The following is a 17,763-nucleotide window of genomic DNA, read 5'->3' on the forward strand; positions in this document are numbered from 1 at the left end:
CTTCACAAGGAACTGTTTGTGGAAATTTTTTTGGCAAGAGAGCAGGACAGAAGCTTACAGTCTTTAAAAATACAGCTGGTTAATATACGGGGGAAACAGGTAAGAATCCACAAGAATGACAAGTTTTAAGTATCAGTCCCATAAATATAAAATTCAATTAAAATGTCATTTTAGAAAACACAGAGAACAGAGTTGGCACTCTTATAAAATGGTTTTTCTTCCCTGCTATTAAGGCAGGGTGATTAAAATGAAAGATAATCCTCTTTATTTCAAAAGCTAATTATTACATGTAATGAAATTTCTTCTTGTACCATGAGACTGAACTGAATTCTACCAAGACCATCAACCCACACATCTTTGCTGTAATAAAGTAACTGCTTGAATTTTCCCTTACAATCCTATTTCTAGAATAGACTGTTAGTCTCAGCTTTGATTGCAGCACACCACATTCCTCACCACTACGGAAACCAAATGCAGAACAGCTGTGGAAGCAAACCCCACTGTAAGCAAATATTCAGACCAAAGAAAAAAACCTACAAGTAAAAAAATCCCTTGTGAAAACCCATTCACTGGGAATTCTGAGGAAAGTTAAACTGCCAGTTTAGCCTTGGCTTAAGGATTATCCAGAGGAAGCATCCCACACACATTCCCAGGAGGTGTAAAGAGATGCCTGCATCTGTTAAGTGCCCAGATTTTCTATGCTGCCAGCCAGCAGTGCTCCGGAGGAACTGAGCTGTTTGCTACACTACTGCTTCCTGCATTGCTAATTCAAATGTCTAAATTTAGATGCTACGTTTAGCCAATGGTTTTTCCACTTCTTCCAATAGTTAAAAGAAAAACAGTTCTGCATCAATTCACTATCTTCATCCATGTGAAGAAGAAAACATGATGTCAGAACTATACACTGGAATTACATCCCAAACCTCCAGCCACAGGGTGAGAGACAATTCCTGCTGTTCTCCCGAATCACTGCACACCAGGCACTACTGAGTCACATTTCTATCTAACCATGGGCACTGCTCACCCCGGTTCCAAAGATTTTACCACAGGGAAAACAAAATCTAAAAATAAAGGGAGTGAAGGGAGGGGGTTGGCTTCTGCATTCCCAAAGACTTCCTGCTGCCATGTCCTCTATTAGCAGGATGTGGATGGAGTAAAGCAGTAAAAGCAAGCTCATCAGTCACTTTCATGTCCCCAGAGTGTTGAGACATTTCACTTTGAATTTCCCTTTGGTGTCTTTTTCCAGCAGTCAAACTGTCACAAACTAAAACACATGGATTTTTTTTCTTCCCTTGCACTATTATTCACCATTGCTAGACAGAGGTGCATTCAAGTGAAAACAAACTATTGATTCTTGTTGCTGGGTCTAAGAGCAGGAAATGCAAGCAAATTTTCAATGCTGAAGGTGACTCACTGAAAAAAATCCAATTATTATAAACTGAAAGCTCACTGTATCCCTAGACACGAACTCAAGGCTGCAGCCTCGTGCACTCCTCCCATCCCACTGCAGCTCACTGAGGAGAGGGAAGTTGTGGTACCACATCACTGCTGACTCCTCACAGGAGCTGCAGCACCACAGCAGGAGACCTTGCAGCAATTCCTGATGGTTCCTTTCATGCACCCCGCCTGGGAGGTCTAATTCCACTCCCACTTGCATTTTTTAAATCCTGACAGATACTTAGCCTTAGTCCCTTTGACAAATTAATCATCTTTTTCTCCATCACCTTCAGAAACTGCTGTTGAATGTTCCTCTCTTTCCCCGTCCACACTTCAGTACATTGCTACCAGGAGATCTCACAGGTGAGCCCCTCTCTCTTCTTCTCTCCACCCACACACTTGGTTTCAAATAACACAAGTAAGAATGCAAAAAAATTTAAAAAGAACAAGGACATATGCCAGGTCTCATGCTCATGCTTGTTTAATACATCTTGTTCTATTTAACTCAAAGGATAAGATACTGCACATGTTGTAACAAATCCTTCCTGAGCACATTCTCACATCTTTGGTAGATGATCATTGCACTTAGAGCACAGCATTTTAGTCTAAACAAGCCAGCAGTGAACTCTGCAAGGTTTTCCAGACTCCTAGAAACAGTTACATCAGCACTGACCCAAGTACAAAGGAACTTCTTGATGTGATAATATTTTAAATAATCAGCAGCTTCAATGTATTATTTGCCTTTGAATACAAAAGATGACAGAAAACTCACCCTTTTTATCTTGCAACATCAAAACCAAAGGACTCTATAAATATTTAGTGAATGACCAGTACACTCAGAAGTGAGAATATCACAGCAAGTGTTACCCAGATGTTAACAGCATCAGAGGCTGATGGAGCTGAAGTGCAGGGATAGGTGCTGGAACAAACCACAAGTTACACTAATATGCAGCAACACAGTAAAATGAGGTTGGGATGGCAATGCTTCTGTCTTTTATACACTTTGATGTACTACCATCATTAGTTCAAACAACTTCTGTCATCTCTGACATGCTTAACAATAGTTTTCAACAACAAGGAAAACAGTATTTTGATTTCTTTATGCTGCATCATAATTTTTGAAAGCAAGATGACAATGCACCTGAACCTCCTTGCAGGGTCAGACTCCCAAAATGTGCTCATAGACAGAGATTTTGCTCAAGCATGGGATGAAAATACCAAAGGTCAGAATTTAAATTATTATTCTCAATTTCAGCACTACTGCTGCTCCTTTCCTAAGCAAAGAATAAAGTAATGGCCCTGCCCAGGTGAACTAGGTGAAGCCTCAAAATACCCTAAAGAGTTCAGCATGTGCTCCTATCACACTCTCAGCTCCTCAACTGAAATCCAAGCAGACGAGTGATAACCCAGAGGAACAGATACTCAATTCCCCATACACAGATGTTACACAAATCTGAAGTATCTACAAGTACACCTTTTTACATGTTAAATTAGGATTAACTTTCAAGATAATCAAACAAATGAAGCAGTAAATTTTCATTTTAATGGCCTCTTTTTTTTAAACTCAAGAGAGTGTCTCAGCCATAAAATACCACACAAACAGTAGCATAAGGACCAGGTTTCAATTTTAACTCATAAATCCCCCAGTCAGCTACACTGGATTTTGGATTATTTATAACTTGAGCCAACAATTCACATAAATGGAGTAAAATACAAGACACACTACAAAATTATATGCAATGGCATCATTGAGCAAGGAATACAAGTACAAACAAATTAACATGCAAACTTGATTTTAAAACAACCATTCACTTCACAACATTGCAATGATTCTGTTGTCAAAAGCAAATGACAGCAGAGCTTATTCTGGAAATGGAGTCTAAAACACTGGGAAAACAAAGTTTCAAAAGTACCAGTTACCAGTACTGGCCACCAGATTACTGAGCATGTCCAAGCCAACTTGAAGTCATTCTCAAAACAAGATATTGTTTATAATTTCACCAGTAACTCAGAAAGTAGTTAAAGCTCAAAATTCCCTTTACCACTTAAACCAACTATTTCTTTGGCTATACATATAGATTTGACTCTCATGGCATTTTCTTACATGTGAAGTAATACAGTCCTTGTTGAGAACACTGTGAATTCATTGCAGACAACAGCCAACTTTCTTCCAAGCCATTTTCATTCTTCCAGAGCAAAACTATTGCTACAATATTCTTGTAGAAAAACAAAGAACCATCACACAGCTCATAACCAACACACAGCCCACCACCTGGGGATTTCTGTGGACAGCACACTCTCAGTATGAAATGTAGCACTGATGTAAATACTTTGTGCAATGTGGCTCTTTTTAAAAATCATAACCTCCAATATCTACTGAAAAAAGGTATCTTTCTGCTGGAGGTTATTTGTTTCTGCATTCGTTTGAAGAAGAGATAGAGGAGAAGCATTTAAAATTAAATTATAATTAAGTACATAAACCTTTCATCAGATTTGAAAAATCACACCTTTTTCCATGCCTAAAGCTATACAAGTGCACTTGTATGATTAATACTCCTTTAAAAAGCAACTCTAAATATGTTGATTTCTGAACATGCAAGAAACTCTTCCCAACAAAGGCTGCATGAGGCTGCTGCTGTGAGGTGTAGATGGAGCCTGAACAGTCTCTGGGTACTGGCCTGGCTTCCCCCTCTCACAAAGAGCTGGGCCATATTCAGGTGCCAAGCAGAAAAGCTGCTGAAGGAATAGAAGAGCCAGGTCAGCTGTCAGCAGCGCCTCTGCTGCCTCAGGACAAAGCAGAAATTCCAGCCCCTCCGCAGGGAATTCCCTCAGCAGCTCCCTGCCCCAGCAAGGGGAGGCTCTGGGGAATGAGCTGCTGCACTCTGGGCCATGGTTGGGTCCCAGGGCATGGAGCCATTTCTGCAGGAAGCAAATTCTCATTCTTCTGATGAGACACTGTAAATACAACTAATCTTTTCTCTTTCTCAAAATCTCTTGGCAAAATTTTCCTTAGGGGTTGCTACTGCAGAAAGGCACAACAGCAGACAAGTGCACAGCAGACCTGAACAATAGGTTAGGATGAGAAATGCAGTATATGAAAAATTTTTTGAAAATCCGTATTTAATCAAGAAAGCAAACTCATCTAAAGACTCCACTGCACAGACCTGAAGAAATAGCTTGCAATCAGCTCCAAAATGGATTTCCTACATTGCTGCACACCAAAGCTTACTTGTCCCTTCAGCCTCTGACAAATCCTCAAAGATAAAGTTGCTAAGTCACCACACTCTGCAATGCAACACAATAAAACTTGTCATCTGACACTACTCATGAGCAGGATTACCCCACAATGTTCAATTCAAAGATACAGAAAATAAGCACAGGGAAGCAAAAAGATATACAGAATACTGCTCAGCATTGGTCTAAGTTCAAATGACTTCAGCATGAACAGATTTAGGTCACAGAACACCCATGTTTAAGTCCAGGCACCTCACCTTTTACTAAGGATGGAAACAGATGTAAATTCTCCTCACATATTTCTTTGCTATGGCCAAATCACAGTAAATTATGTAAAATTTCTGCATTTCAATTGCTACAGAAATAAAATGCTGCATCACATTGGCCTCTGAGGCAAAGGTGACATCCACTTAAAAAAAGACACCCTCCAAAAAATACAAACATACACATAGGTGCATTTCAACATGGTAGCACCTGACACTACTCCATTTCTGGTGGAAAAGGAGCCAAAGGAAGGAAAGAGGTGAGCTCTGCCCAGAACTCTTGATGGGCCAGTCTTTAAAAGAGCAGAGGCAGCCAAATTAGATCCATCGAGTTTTAATAAATTACTGCCAATCAAATGGCAGTTCTTAGCCCAAAGTCATGGCACCCTGTGAGCACTGATCTCTCTTAACCACCAAAAACAGAACTCACATTTTCTAGCTCTCCTTTATGCGTTTTTCCATGCCGTCACCAAGGCCACAGGAGCACTGTTAAATCTCTTCAGGGCAAGGATTTTTCCCTGATGGGCTGTGAATGCTGCTGAGTATCCTGCCAGCTTTCCAAACACAAAAAAACAAACCAAAACTAACTTTTAACTTTATCACCATCCAATCTAAATGGCTGTGGGCTGTAGAGCTGTACAAGCAGCTGAGGAAAAGGCATTTCCTGACATCACTACAAAGGTCACCTGGAAGCAGGATTCAGACAGCAACCACCATCTCAGATACTTTAACTCTTGACAGAGCACATGTCAAGTACATTGCACTGCTGACTTCAAGCAACAGCAGTTTGGACACTGTACCAAAAGAACACATCTGCTGTTCTTTGTCAAAGTTAAGTTACCCATAAAGCTGCCTCCAGCCCTTCCGGAGCAGCACTCTCCAGTACATGGGCAGTGCACAGCCCAGCACCATGGCAGTGATGCACACACAGCTTCTCAAGGTAAAAAGCAAACAATCAACCCCCACAAACAGCCCGAGCCTGAATTAAGTTAAAGAAGTCAGAAGACATGAACTGCTCTTCCAGGCAGCACGTGATGCATTGACATCCTATCCCCCAGCACAACCTGTGTCAGCTAACAGAGGATGTAGCAGAGACAGCCTGAAGTCACCCCCGAGGGCTGTGTGCTGCAGAGAGTGACACAGATTCACCAACATGTACACAACCCCATTAAAAACAGTGGGTGAGGGAGCCGTCTGGTCTGGCAAGTTTCAACCCACAGCACTTGTTGATTTCAGTCAGTCCAACAATACCAACTTGCAGAATTATAGGCAAATATTTATCCATTACACAGAAACTTTACAGAGAGTTTTGATTTCAAAACAGGTTAACTGTTCAGTGAGCAGGTTTAACCAACACCTTCATCACAGAAAAAGGATCTATTCTGGCTTAATAAATACTTAAAATTCCCAGGACAACGTGTGTGGCCTGCACCTTCACTAACCTCAAGGTACACATGGCATTGACATAGCTCAGATGGACTGATGGCATCCATCCATCCATCACCAGCATGGAGCCCCTCATCCCTGCAGCCACGAGCCCAGCCTTGCTTCCTGGGCAGTGCCAGGAAGGCGGGCACCCAGCAGTACCAGCCTCCACTCCTCTCTACCATCAGTCTCACCTCAGCCTTCAGAGAGGATTTGTGAAGTCCAGCAACATTTACATCCACCCTCTGTCCTGGGAAACTCGCTGAGAAGAAACTACATCTAGATTTCCTTTACATGGATCTCCTATTAAGAACATTGCATGTCCTCACTCTGTCCTCACTAACTGATACAGGAAATAGATGTGAGTATCAAGGCCACTCTGCATTACCATTATTCAATCTGGGATTAACCACTGCAAGAGCCTCAAGTTTACACTGAAGTGAGGTTGCCCCAGCACAAAAAGAATTGAGCAGAGGATGTCAGTGCAGCAGTGGTGAGCAGCCAAGCACACTGAAGAGGGCAGAGAGCTAAAACACAGCATGGCTTACAGAATTTGAATAAGGCATCTCTCTTTCTACCTTCCTCTTCTTGGCCATGAAGAATTATCAGGATGGGACAGTTGAGTATCTAGCATAATCTTGCTAATCACTTCAGCCAAAGATTTTTAACAATAATATCTCAGAAAATCATGTCATGCCTTTTTCCTCAATTGCTGTCACTATGTCTCAAATGGGTAGGCAAATCAGCTCCTCACAGGAAAACTCCAGCTGTCTCAATTAAAGGAAGCCAACGCAAAGTAACCATCACATGGAGTCCTGCAGCATGTCATTGAGTGCCACTGTGAAAATTACTTTCCTTCTCCATAAAAAGAGGTCAATGTCCTATAAACAGAAGAGGGGAAAACAGTGATTGTGAAGGAAAATGAGACAAAAATAGCTGCCTTCAATTTTCTTGGTACATGGAAAATCCATTTTAAAAGTTTACATAGCAACAATGAAGCCTGACAAGTTCATGACTTGTTGCTTGTGGAGTCATAGGAGAGATGTCCCATCATTCAGAAATTCACATGCTGCACAAACATGAGTCATAAAGATAGGTGTAATTTGGTCAAACCAAGAATCAGAAAATTCTGATCTTTCAAGAAACAAGATACCTAATAAGTACTTCCCATGGGGGGGATCATTATGCTTCTCTTAAAGAAACCCCAAATATCCAAGCCAAAACAAAAAAAACCCACCATTAACAACCTTTCCAAAACAAACAAACCCAAACAACCCCCCCCCCTACAAAAAAAAACCCTTAAGTCTCACAACTCTGAAAAGCTCCTTGCAAAAAGGTGGCACTGCTTTCTCAGTCCCGAGCCCAGAGCCTGTTGAGCAGGAAGCCGGTGCCTCAGAGCTGGCTGCAGTGACATTTGCAAAGACAAACAGCCCGATGGGATGGGACGGGAGTGAACCCAGGGCTCCCGGAGCCCAGCAGCACCAGCGCGTACTTCCAGAGCAACACCCACATGAGGGCCGCAGGAAGGCACGGCGCTGGGGAGTTTTCTCATCCGGGCGATGCAGGGAAGTACCGAGTCTCCCTTCAGTCCTGGCAGGGTCACTGAAGCACAGGACGGTCATCCAAGGACATCCGGAGTCAGCAGCAAGACACCGAGGCACATTAGCTACCAAGGAAACCAGACTTACATGACTAAGGCCAGTTATAAAACTTCCGCTTGTTGTTAGGAGAACTTACAGTATCTGGCATTTCTCTGTCAGCAGCACCAAATAATCTAACAGCAATTTGATATTCATGTCCCTGACGGGCTGCTTTAGTTACAGAAACAACATTAAAAATGTAGCATCCTTCGAGGTACACCGCACAAGTCAGGCCAGTTTCACCCACAAGCATCAACTCTCCGGGAGTGCTTTTTTTTCTCCCGATAAGCTCTTTTGCAGCGTGGAGATATCTTATCAGGGATTGCTTCTGTCACCGGAAGGCAAACAGAGCACTGTGAAAATATCAGGTATGACTTAAGCACCGAAGGGCTGCAGCCAGCATCAAACCAGCAGCTGAAGTGGTAGCTGGCCATCTCTCTATATAGGACACTTTCCACCCTGTAGCAGTCTGCACTCCAAGTCCCAGGCACAAAGAAACACGAATGCCTTGCTGCCAGCACGGACGCCGCCACACCAACGCCGGAGCCCCTCCGGGAAGGAATGGGGCGGCGGGGGCAGCGCTCAGCCGCTCTGCCCTGGGTGCCTGGGCAGGAACAGCTTCCCAGCAGCCACAGCAAAGCCACCGCGGGGCTCCGAGCGCCTACACTAACGCAGGGCACATTCACTCAATACCTTCCTTTGTTGAAACTCAAGTCTCGCATACAAATTCAGATGAGGGTTCAGCTTCCCTCATACTCTTACGGAGAACATATTTTAATATTTCAGATTCGTCTAAACACCTGAACTGAGGTCTGGCTTTTACTGCCCGAAAAGCACCAAGTAACCACTGTAAAGCATTAGCTTGTGGCAATCGTGAGGCGAAAGGGTTTGCGTCCGGCAGCGCAAAGTCAGATACAGTCTGTTTATGAGAAACGTAGATCTCTAGTCACCCAAGATCTAGAAATAATTCTCTTACGTAGCTCAAGAAACTAATTTATGCTGTAAACCACTTCATTATAAAGCGGAAAACGGTTCTCAAGTGTATTTCTTCAAACACCAGCTTGAAACCCTGCACTACTAAAAACAAACGAGAAACCCCCTCACAAACGCGTCTTTACATACTGTGCAGCAAAATGCCGAATTCCCACGAACTGAGGGCTTCGCCCATCGCAAACTTACCATAAACCCCCGGCAGGGCACCGCCACCGATCCGCTACGCCGGCAGAGAGCAGACACCGGCGACGAGCGGCGAAGCACAAGTAAACAAACTCGGGAGCCGCCGTGGCCGAGCTCGCACGCTCGGAGCCCGTGCCGCCCGCCCGGAGCGCCCGCCCAGCAGAGGCTGCTCCCGCTGCCTGCGGCTGCCCGGGGAGGCGACAGGAGCCGGGGGAGCCGCGGCTCGGAGCGGGGCGGGCGCCGCGCCCGGGGGCCCGCGGGCGCTGCCGGGCTCGGGGCGGCCGGGCCGCCCGGGAGCCCTGCCCGGGGGCGGCAGCCTGCGGCGGCTACCGGGCTTTGTGCGCGCTGCCTCCCCCTGCGCCGCCCGCCGCCGCCTCATGCGAGAGCCGCCACAGCTGGGGAGCGCCGTGCCCCCTCGCGAAAGCCGATCCCGCTGATCTCATCACCGCTGGTTACTAATCCAATGACCGCGGAATTAACAGCAGATGGCAACGCCCCTTCCCCCCGGCCCGGCCCCCGCGGACGCGGCTCCGGCACCCGAGAGCGCAGCCGGAACGCCCCGGGCCGGCCCGGCAGCCCCCGCCGCTCTCGCGTCAAAGTCGCCCTCGGGCACCGGGAAACTTTCTCAGCACCGCGTCTGGCCGCCGCCCTACGGGCCACAGCGAGCGGCTTCGCACCTCCGGCAAAGCGCAGCAGCATCTTCCGGCGTGCGCTTCCAAGGAGAAGCAACAGGGAGGCGCCCGAAGTCCGGCCAGCGAGTCCCTGCGGGCGGCCCATGGTGCGCGGGGCACAGCCGGGCCGGAGCCGGGCGGGATCAGTGCCGCGCATCGGGCACCGCCGTGAAAACTCCGCACACGCGTCCTTGGGGCTGCCGGCAGGAGACGGAGGTTTGCATTATGCGGGCTCTGTAAGCCAGATACATGCGGGTGAAACTCTAATTATACTTTTGGCTGCCAAAACCAACCCCACACTCTTAGGTTCACGTCTTCTAGAAGGCTGCAGGCAAGGCAAGTCCTGTCAAACCAGTGCAAGTTACAAAACAGTCATAAGGCAAGTGTTTCAATCGCTGCTCATTAATATCAGTAAATAACAACCTGGAAAGCTGTGGTTTCTAACCCTAATAAGCTCTGTCTAAATCACCCTCCCTCCCCTCTGCCCCCAACATAGGTTGACACACATGTATTCTCTCTTGTATGCAGTACTTGGGTCTATACTCAAGACAAGAAGTGTTACATTACATGCTGCTTCTGCTCAAGCTGTGCACTTCTCACCCCTAAACTAGATTATCTTCTTTTAGAGACCTTAGAGCAGAATGGTGACATAAAATAACTCTCTTCTAGGACAAGAAACTAAAAATTGAGAAAGGTGAGGAAAACCTTACTGATTAGTATTTTTTTTCTCAAATCCTGCTGTTCTACCTACACTGTATACTTCTGGCAATGGAGAGGCAAAATTTCCCCCCACCCCCTTTCATGCTGATATTTATTTCTGTAGTATTTTTATTTCTTTTACTAAAATGTTCAGACAGGCTTTTATGAAAAAACTGAGCCAGACAAGAGAAATATCCATGCTCAGACCATAAAAAAAAATTGAAAGGAAATTCTGCAAATTCTTTGAGAGTCTTCAGTCAATAAATCCTCCATATGAGCTGCTGTAAAACTGGCTGTGTTTCACACATGCCATGTGGGCAGAAAAAGTGACAGACAATGGCAGCACCCCTTCTGTGGGGACCTAGTGGTGCCTCCAGGGGTCAGACACTCCTGAACCCAAATGAACTCTTTTAGAGTATTAAACTCCAGTTTCTCTCCAGGCCCTGTGCACAGACCCATCCCCACAGCCTTTGGGATGTACAGTAAATAGAAAGCACACGATGAATGGGAGTTTTCTATCTGCTCCACAGTTCTTTATGCCTAGGAAAGGCTTTCTGCCATTTCCCATTCCCTCAGGCAGTCTTTGTCTGGTTTATATATACATACATGGACATGAGTAGTCATCTGTGCTCTTAGCAGCAGACAAGTTAGTGAATGTAAATCCTCCTCTTGGATGTGACCACCAGCTAATGTCTGTTCTGTGGCACTCAGTGGGAAGAGGAGTCCTGGAATGAGCCATGTCTGAACAGTCAGTGGGGCAAGTCTGTGCCTCAGAGGATGTTTTGCTTTCCTCAGTTTTTAACAGCCTTATTTCTCTTACACCCTTCCCCAAAACAGCAGTGTCTCCTCACACTTCTTTTGGCAGCCAGCAGTGTTTCCCAGTGTAAGATGGGATGTGGTCCTTTGTGCCTGTGCCAAGCTTGATGCAAAAAGTGAACTTGGAAAGACTTTCTACATGGTTTGTAATACTAATTCTACAAAAGGAGATTAAAGAAATCACATTAGAAGTTAAGCTTTGTATCTTTTCAGGCAGCTTTAGACGCATAGGTCTGAAAAGTGCACAATGCAGAGATCAATCAGGCAGCACAGAGTTTTGGGAACACGCTTCATGTGCAAATGTGAAAACACTTGAGGGTGTAGAAAGTGTCATTTTGATTAATGAGGGCTACAACATGCTATTTGTAGATAGATGAGAATGCAAAAGAATAGGAAACAATCACCTGTTAAAATATTAACCGTGATTTTAAAACACACTCGAGCATGGTACAGATAGGGCCCATTCTTTTGAGCTGATCCTGCAAAATACCTGGGGAGGAAGAGGCACATGTTTGTGTAACACTACAAACCTTTCAAGATAAACTCTGTGACACCAAGTCAACAAAATGAACCATTTGGTACAGTTCCTGGAGCTGTGCATCACAAAGGGCAGAGCCCAGGCTGTGTCATAAGCACTGTGCATTGTTCACATTCCCCAAAGTCTTCCAGTACTTTGAAATTACCTCACAAAATAAAAATCACAGTCAGAAAGGAAATCTTGAGAATAACACCATGGTTAGGTGGTGAGGGCCAGGTGAGAAATCTTCTGCCTCTCCAGTCACTTGGAATTCATGGGCAGAGAGTTGAGAGTAAAAATTGTTCACTGTTACCCATGAAACAGTAAGTGCAGTTAAGAAAAAGTGAGGAAAAAGAAAGTTGATTTAGATCAAGAAGATGTTAATCTGTTTTCTGCTTGTGTCTCACATGAGACTCATAATTTGAAGTTGCATCTTGGCATCTGATTGCAAACAGGCCAAAAAATATAACTGCCCAAATTTGTTCTTCCCCTACACACTCACCTTCGAGGTAAGTTCCACCTTATTGCATGGTGAACCTTCCTACACCCTCAACTCCACTCAGAAGCAATTGGGAAACATTTCCTACACAAACTCACAAAAGTGCTGAGTCCTGATCCTGTGATCCATCTAAATAACTCAGTCAGATCACTGATATTTGACCCACCTGGTTTTTGGGCACTCTTGTGCTTGGGGTGGCTACATCTGCTCTGGTTTGTAGCAGCAGGCTGAGCTGCGCTGCTGACATTCCAGGCTGCCCTGCAGCTCCCCAGCTTTGCAGACAGAGCTGTGTCCCAGCACAGGCAGGAGGAACTTGCAACAAAAGGTTGTTGAGGTATTGCTATACCTTGTGTATCTACATCCCTGGGATTCTTCCTCCTTCTAGACTGGAGTTCTGGGTGAACTAAGGTAAATAAGGTAGAGGGGAGAGTTGAGTGAGGCCACAGAGAAAAGGTTGTAAGTTGATGGACAGTGTGGACAAAGCCCACCTAGAAATCCCTAAGACAAAACAAATACACATCTGAGATTTATAGAACTGTGTTTCATTGCAACATAATTTCCATTTATGGAGTTTAAGTAATGCATATTATTTCTAACAGCCCTCTTAAGTACAGCAATACTGCAGTCTTGATTCCTACAGAGGAGCCCAAGTTCTTATGAAAATCTGTATTTCCATGCATTTTAGATATCCACATGTGAAGATGTGACCTTAACTATAAGTCTAAAGTCCTCAGAATTCCCACACAAGATGTTTAAACTTTAAGAGTGATCCAGTCCTATAGCTCTGCTTCCATGCTGGACATTTGTATGAAATTATCCAGAGAAGCACAGCAGCCTCTGCCCTACTCCAGCCATTCAAAACACTGTCTGGACTGAGCTTCTTTACCTGGGTGTTTCCATTCTGACCTGGCCATATCCTGGTAGCCATGAAATCAGATTTACCACTGCTCCTTGGAGCCTAGCAAAACCATTACCCAAGAAGCCAGGATACTGCATCTCTTAATGAACTGACAAATTGCTGCTGGAACTGAGATCTGCTTCCCTAGGCCATTGGGCAGAAGTTAGAATTTACCTTCTTAGAGTTCATCTCCCTACAAGCAAAGACAAAACCCCACAGGGATTAGGAAATCAGCACTGCCTAAATGTTTCCTTAGTTCAAAGATTCTTATGTGAGCATAAAGATCCTGCATACCACATTAGACAAATAAGGATGGCATTCAGAAATACTTACCAATTCAAAAGTAGATTATTTTAAAATGTCACAAGTCCTTCTATTCAAAAGTAGAGCTACCTGCACTCTCAGATGTGTTTCCAAAGCTTACTATGTACTTCATGTCCTGTAACACAGTCAAGTCCCTCCCCAAACACATCAGATAAGGGGAAAAAAAATATCAGAATGTAGGTACACAATATTCCCAGGTAAGAAGAAAACACACCAGGAAAATGAAGGGGAAGTTGAGCTGCTATCTCCATCAGAGCTCATGGTCTCAAGGACTGTCTGAAGGAGCTGATTTCTCTATAGAGCTGGTATTAAAGTTTTTCTCTCAGGCAAAATTTCATTGGACAAAGACAACTGTAAGTTTTCACCAACACAGAAACCAAGAGAGCACAAGGTTTGTAGGGAAGGGTTTTCCCTTAAACACTGTAATGACTCCCTGGCCTGGGCCAGCAGTAAACAGGGTAGGGACATCTCAAAGGCTGCAACAGAGTCAGCTGATAAATAATGGAAATCATTATTACAGTACTGAAAACAATCAAAAAGTCATTCTACTTACTTATTTTGGGTTCTGCACAACCTAAGGAGCAAATTCCAGTGGTTAAATTCAAACACAGAAACCTCTGTCTGAGAATGGTCTCTGAAGTGGCAGTTCCTGTTTGGGAAGCCCAGAGAGCCTGTGCCTCCTGCTGGCTCCTCCAGCTGGCTGCTGCAGTCCAGGTCATACAGGCATTTGCTTCAAACCTGCTTTGAGACTACATCAGACCCTGTAAGTCATTACAGTGCCACAAAGCCCATCAGAACCCGACTGGTGGCTAATTGACAACCCAAACTCTGTGGTCTCTGCTTTGAATTCCAATAATAACTGTAATCATATCTTGCACTAGCTTTAATTTCACATGGTATTACTACATCACACTGCCTTCAGTACATTGCAGGAATGACATGGAACTGTAGGAATTGTGGATATCAAGAGGAAAATAAAACACAGATTTTTCAGTTAGAAGAGATGGATACAGAGTCTGGGACAATGGCTGATACAACACCTAAACCCAGGGCAGTATAAAAGACTGCTGACACTGTACAAAATGTGGTTGTTTTGCTAAAGAACAGGACAGTGACACTGACAAGTTTGGGGTGCAAGTGGGTCCTCATTGGCTCACTTAAGTCTCTTTGATGCATCAATAGCATCTCACCTTGATTTAGATTAAATCATGACTGGTCCAACCTCCCTGGCGACATTTGGTCCCTGTGCATTCATTCTGTTACCTCAGCTACTACACACATGAAGGAAACTCAGATGTTATTGATACTTTTGATAGTATTGGTTCTTGTCCATTGAGCCAGGGAGAGAATGGGTCTTTATGGCCTCCCACAGCAAAGTCTTGACTCTCTGTTTAGCAAGAAGTGGCTGCAATGGCCTTTCTCTCCTTTTTTCTTTTAATGTATATACAACATCCCAGAATAATTACTTGTGGAAACCACAAGGTGCATACTTCAGATCACAGGCAATTTGGGTGAGCAGAACCACAGCATATTAAGTGCTCTTCCAAATTCTGTCATGAGCTCATGTGGGCAGGTCTGTCACCCAGATTTCTCTCCACAATGTATTTCTGGAAATGTAAATAATAGTAATGTATTTCTCACACACAGTGCCCAGAAATGTTTTAACTGAAACAGACTGCTTTTGTTTCAAAACTTTCCTGAACTGCTTAGTGTTGAAATCCATGAGATTTCAACATACAACTGTCAGACAAATGAAGAGGGAGGTCCAAAAATAATCCTTTTTTTTTGAAGTGCCACAGTTTATCCTGCATTCTTCCTTGCTTCTGGAAGAAAAATTTTGCATTTCCCAAAACTTATGGAAGCTGTATCAAAGATGGATTTATTAAAATTCTTCATATAAAAATACACTATTGCTGTTACTCAGCACATTCCAGACAATCACTTTTGATTTAGAGGGTTTTTAAAATATACTAGTATATATAATATTCTGGAAGCATTGGTACACCTAAGTCTTTTACTATTCTATAATCTTACTTTGCATGTTAAAAAGTCTGGTGATAATTACTACTTCTAAAAAGATTAAAAATCTCTGTTTAGATATTAGAAAAACATGTCCTAGCAACATGCCTTGGAGAGCTAAAAAAATTTACATTAACACATTTTTTCATTTCCTTAAAAAACAACCAAACAAAAAACCCCAAACCAAACATAAAACCCTACAGCTTTGTTTTCCAACCCTGGAAAACTTACTCAAAGTTCACACTTAAGCCTGACTAATATCAGTGTGGATTCTTTTCTTTTGCTCAGACTGACTACCAACATCTGAAACTCTCAGGATGTGTCACATTTTTCTGTTCCCTTATTTGAAGGGCAGAAGAGATGGAAGAGAGCCTCAAAAGTTTTCAGTTGTTGCCACTGGAAATTTCTGGGAATACTCTAGCGATTGTAAAGTCTTCTCAAAACGTTTGTTTCAGTAAAATTAAACTGCTAAGCATTCCAGGTATCAAATATTGCCCATGTGAATTCAGAACATAGGAAAAAAGGCTGTTTTAGTGTCTTAGCTGCAATAATCTAGAAAGCAGGATATAAGAGACACTCTACTAATTTTATGATATTTTCTGGGGTTTAATCTTCAATTTCTGCAGTGCTTGTTTCCTCAGCAAACCCAATAAGGAGTTTTAATTTATTCAGCTTCCCTCTCTCCCCATTTGAGATTTACAGTGGTACATATCTTCAGCAATTTTCCCCAGGAGATCTTGTTTCTTCAACTCGAAGGCATCCAATTCACCTCAGAAGCAAAGTCAGTAGTGTTTATTGTCCATTAGACAATTAGAATATGATTCTCCTGCTACAGGCAGTGTCTGCAGGCAGCCATCTGGGTCTGAGCACACAAAAGGCTGCTGGGAAGGGGGCACACACAAAAGCACCATGGGGACAGGGAAGTGTGTGCCTGACAAAGGCCCCTGTTATCTCTGGGTTGCTGAGGGGGTGTTTGAGGGTGCCACAAGCCCTGGGGAGGCACCCTCAGATGGCAGCCGTGAGCCCAGCAAGGACAGATGGTGAACAAAGGTGAAAAGCACACAATGCACAAGGGCCAGGAGAGCACTTCCACTGCTCCCTTCAGAGCTGCTGCAAGTCCTGCAACATCCTGGGCTCTGAAGGGAAAAGTGTGGCCCTGCAGGGCAGCAACCCACTGTTAATATTGTCTCTGAAGTATTGCCAGCCCTACCTGGGAGGATGCACGAGGTTTACAAGAGAGGCACCACCTCTGTGAATGACAACAACACGGGCTACAGCCATATCCTGCTCTGGCTTATTGTTTGTCAGGGGAGACAATTCACTGTCTGACTTCTGCAACAGAAACTCAGGGTCTGAACAGACAAAGAAAACAATTGTCTCATTTGACACACTCAGCCATAATTCACTTATCTTCCAAATCTCTTATGATTGATTTAAAAATAGGATTCATAAAGTGACAAGCTGCCCTCCAATAGAACTTTTTCATATAGTGGTTTATGTACAGTTTACACAGTGTCAGATACACTCTGGCATACATCCAGCTGCTAAATAAACTCTGAAAGAGCAAGGGTCCTAGCCCATCTTCTGCTTTTGTAAAAACTAAAAAGAAAAGAGGATAAAATGTTTTACATCTTATTTAAACAGCAAGGATATAGCGACTCAACAGGCAATAAAGCCCAAATATTTAAATAAAGAGCAGGAATGTCAGCAGGGAAACAAAAAAATCAAAGAGATCATAGCTCAATACAAGAAAGCATATCAGTCTTGTGATCAGGCACAATCCTTGCCAAATTCATAAAAAACTACTGCAGTTGCTGCTGTCTAGGAGAGAAAAGTCCTTCCTTTTTCCTTTTGTAATATTTTCTCTCTTGAAAAATATAATGAACTTGCATATTTAGGTACACAAAACAACCTCCTAATTTAAAAAAAAGTTACTGTGGTCTGTCTTTCTTCCTTTTCTGAGAGAGACAGAGGAATATTTAAAAGCCTTGAAAGACTTTTCTTGTTTTGTGAAACATTGCCCAGGCATGGACATGTTCAGCATCTTTGGAAAGGTTGTCAGTTGTTCACTTTAGACTCTGAAAATTGATCCATGAACAAATAGTGGCTCTTTGTGGATCAGCCCATCTGCCTGCCAGCTGGGGG

The 17,763-nt window shown here is 43.7% G+C and overlaps 1 protein-coding gene across 4 annotated transcripts in view; it reads right to left on the reverse strand.

The window, feature by feature from the left end:
* The window catches only part of SPSB4 (splA/ryanodine receptor domain and SOCS box containing 4), a 149,988-nt gene that overhangs the window by 67,560 nt on the left and 64,665 nt on the right, over nucleotides 1–17,763 (reverse strand). Inside the window, exon 1 of one of the 4 annotated variants that reach the window (XM_064721477.1) lies at nucleotides 9,179–9,290. The exons of the other annotated variants lie outside the window; for them this stretch is intronic. The gene's annotated coding sequence lies outside the window, so the exon portion shown is untranslated. Of the gene's footprint in view, nucleotides 1–9,178; nucleotides 9,291–17,763 lie in introns of those variants that run through there. 4 annotated transcript variants of the gene reach the window in all.

The sequence above is a fragment of the Zonotrichia leucophrys genome, chromosome 9 (assembly GCF_028769735.1).
Source record: "Zonotrichia leucophrys gambelii isolate GWCS_2022_RI chromosome 9, RI_Zleu_2.0, whole genome shotgun sequence".
Classification (NCBI taxonomy): domain Eukaryota; kingdom Metazoa; phylum Chordata; class Aves; order Passeriformes; family Passerellidae; genus Zonotrichia; species Zonotrichia leucophrys.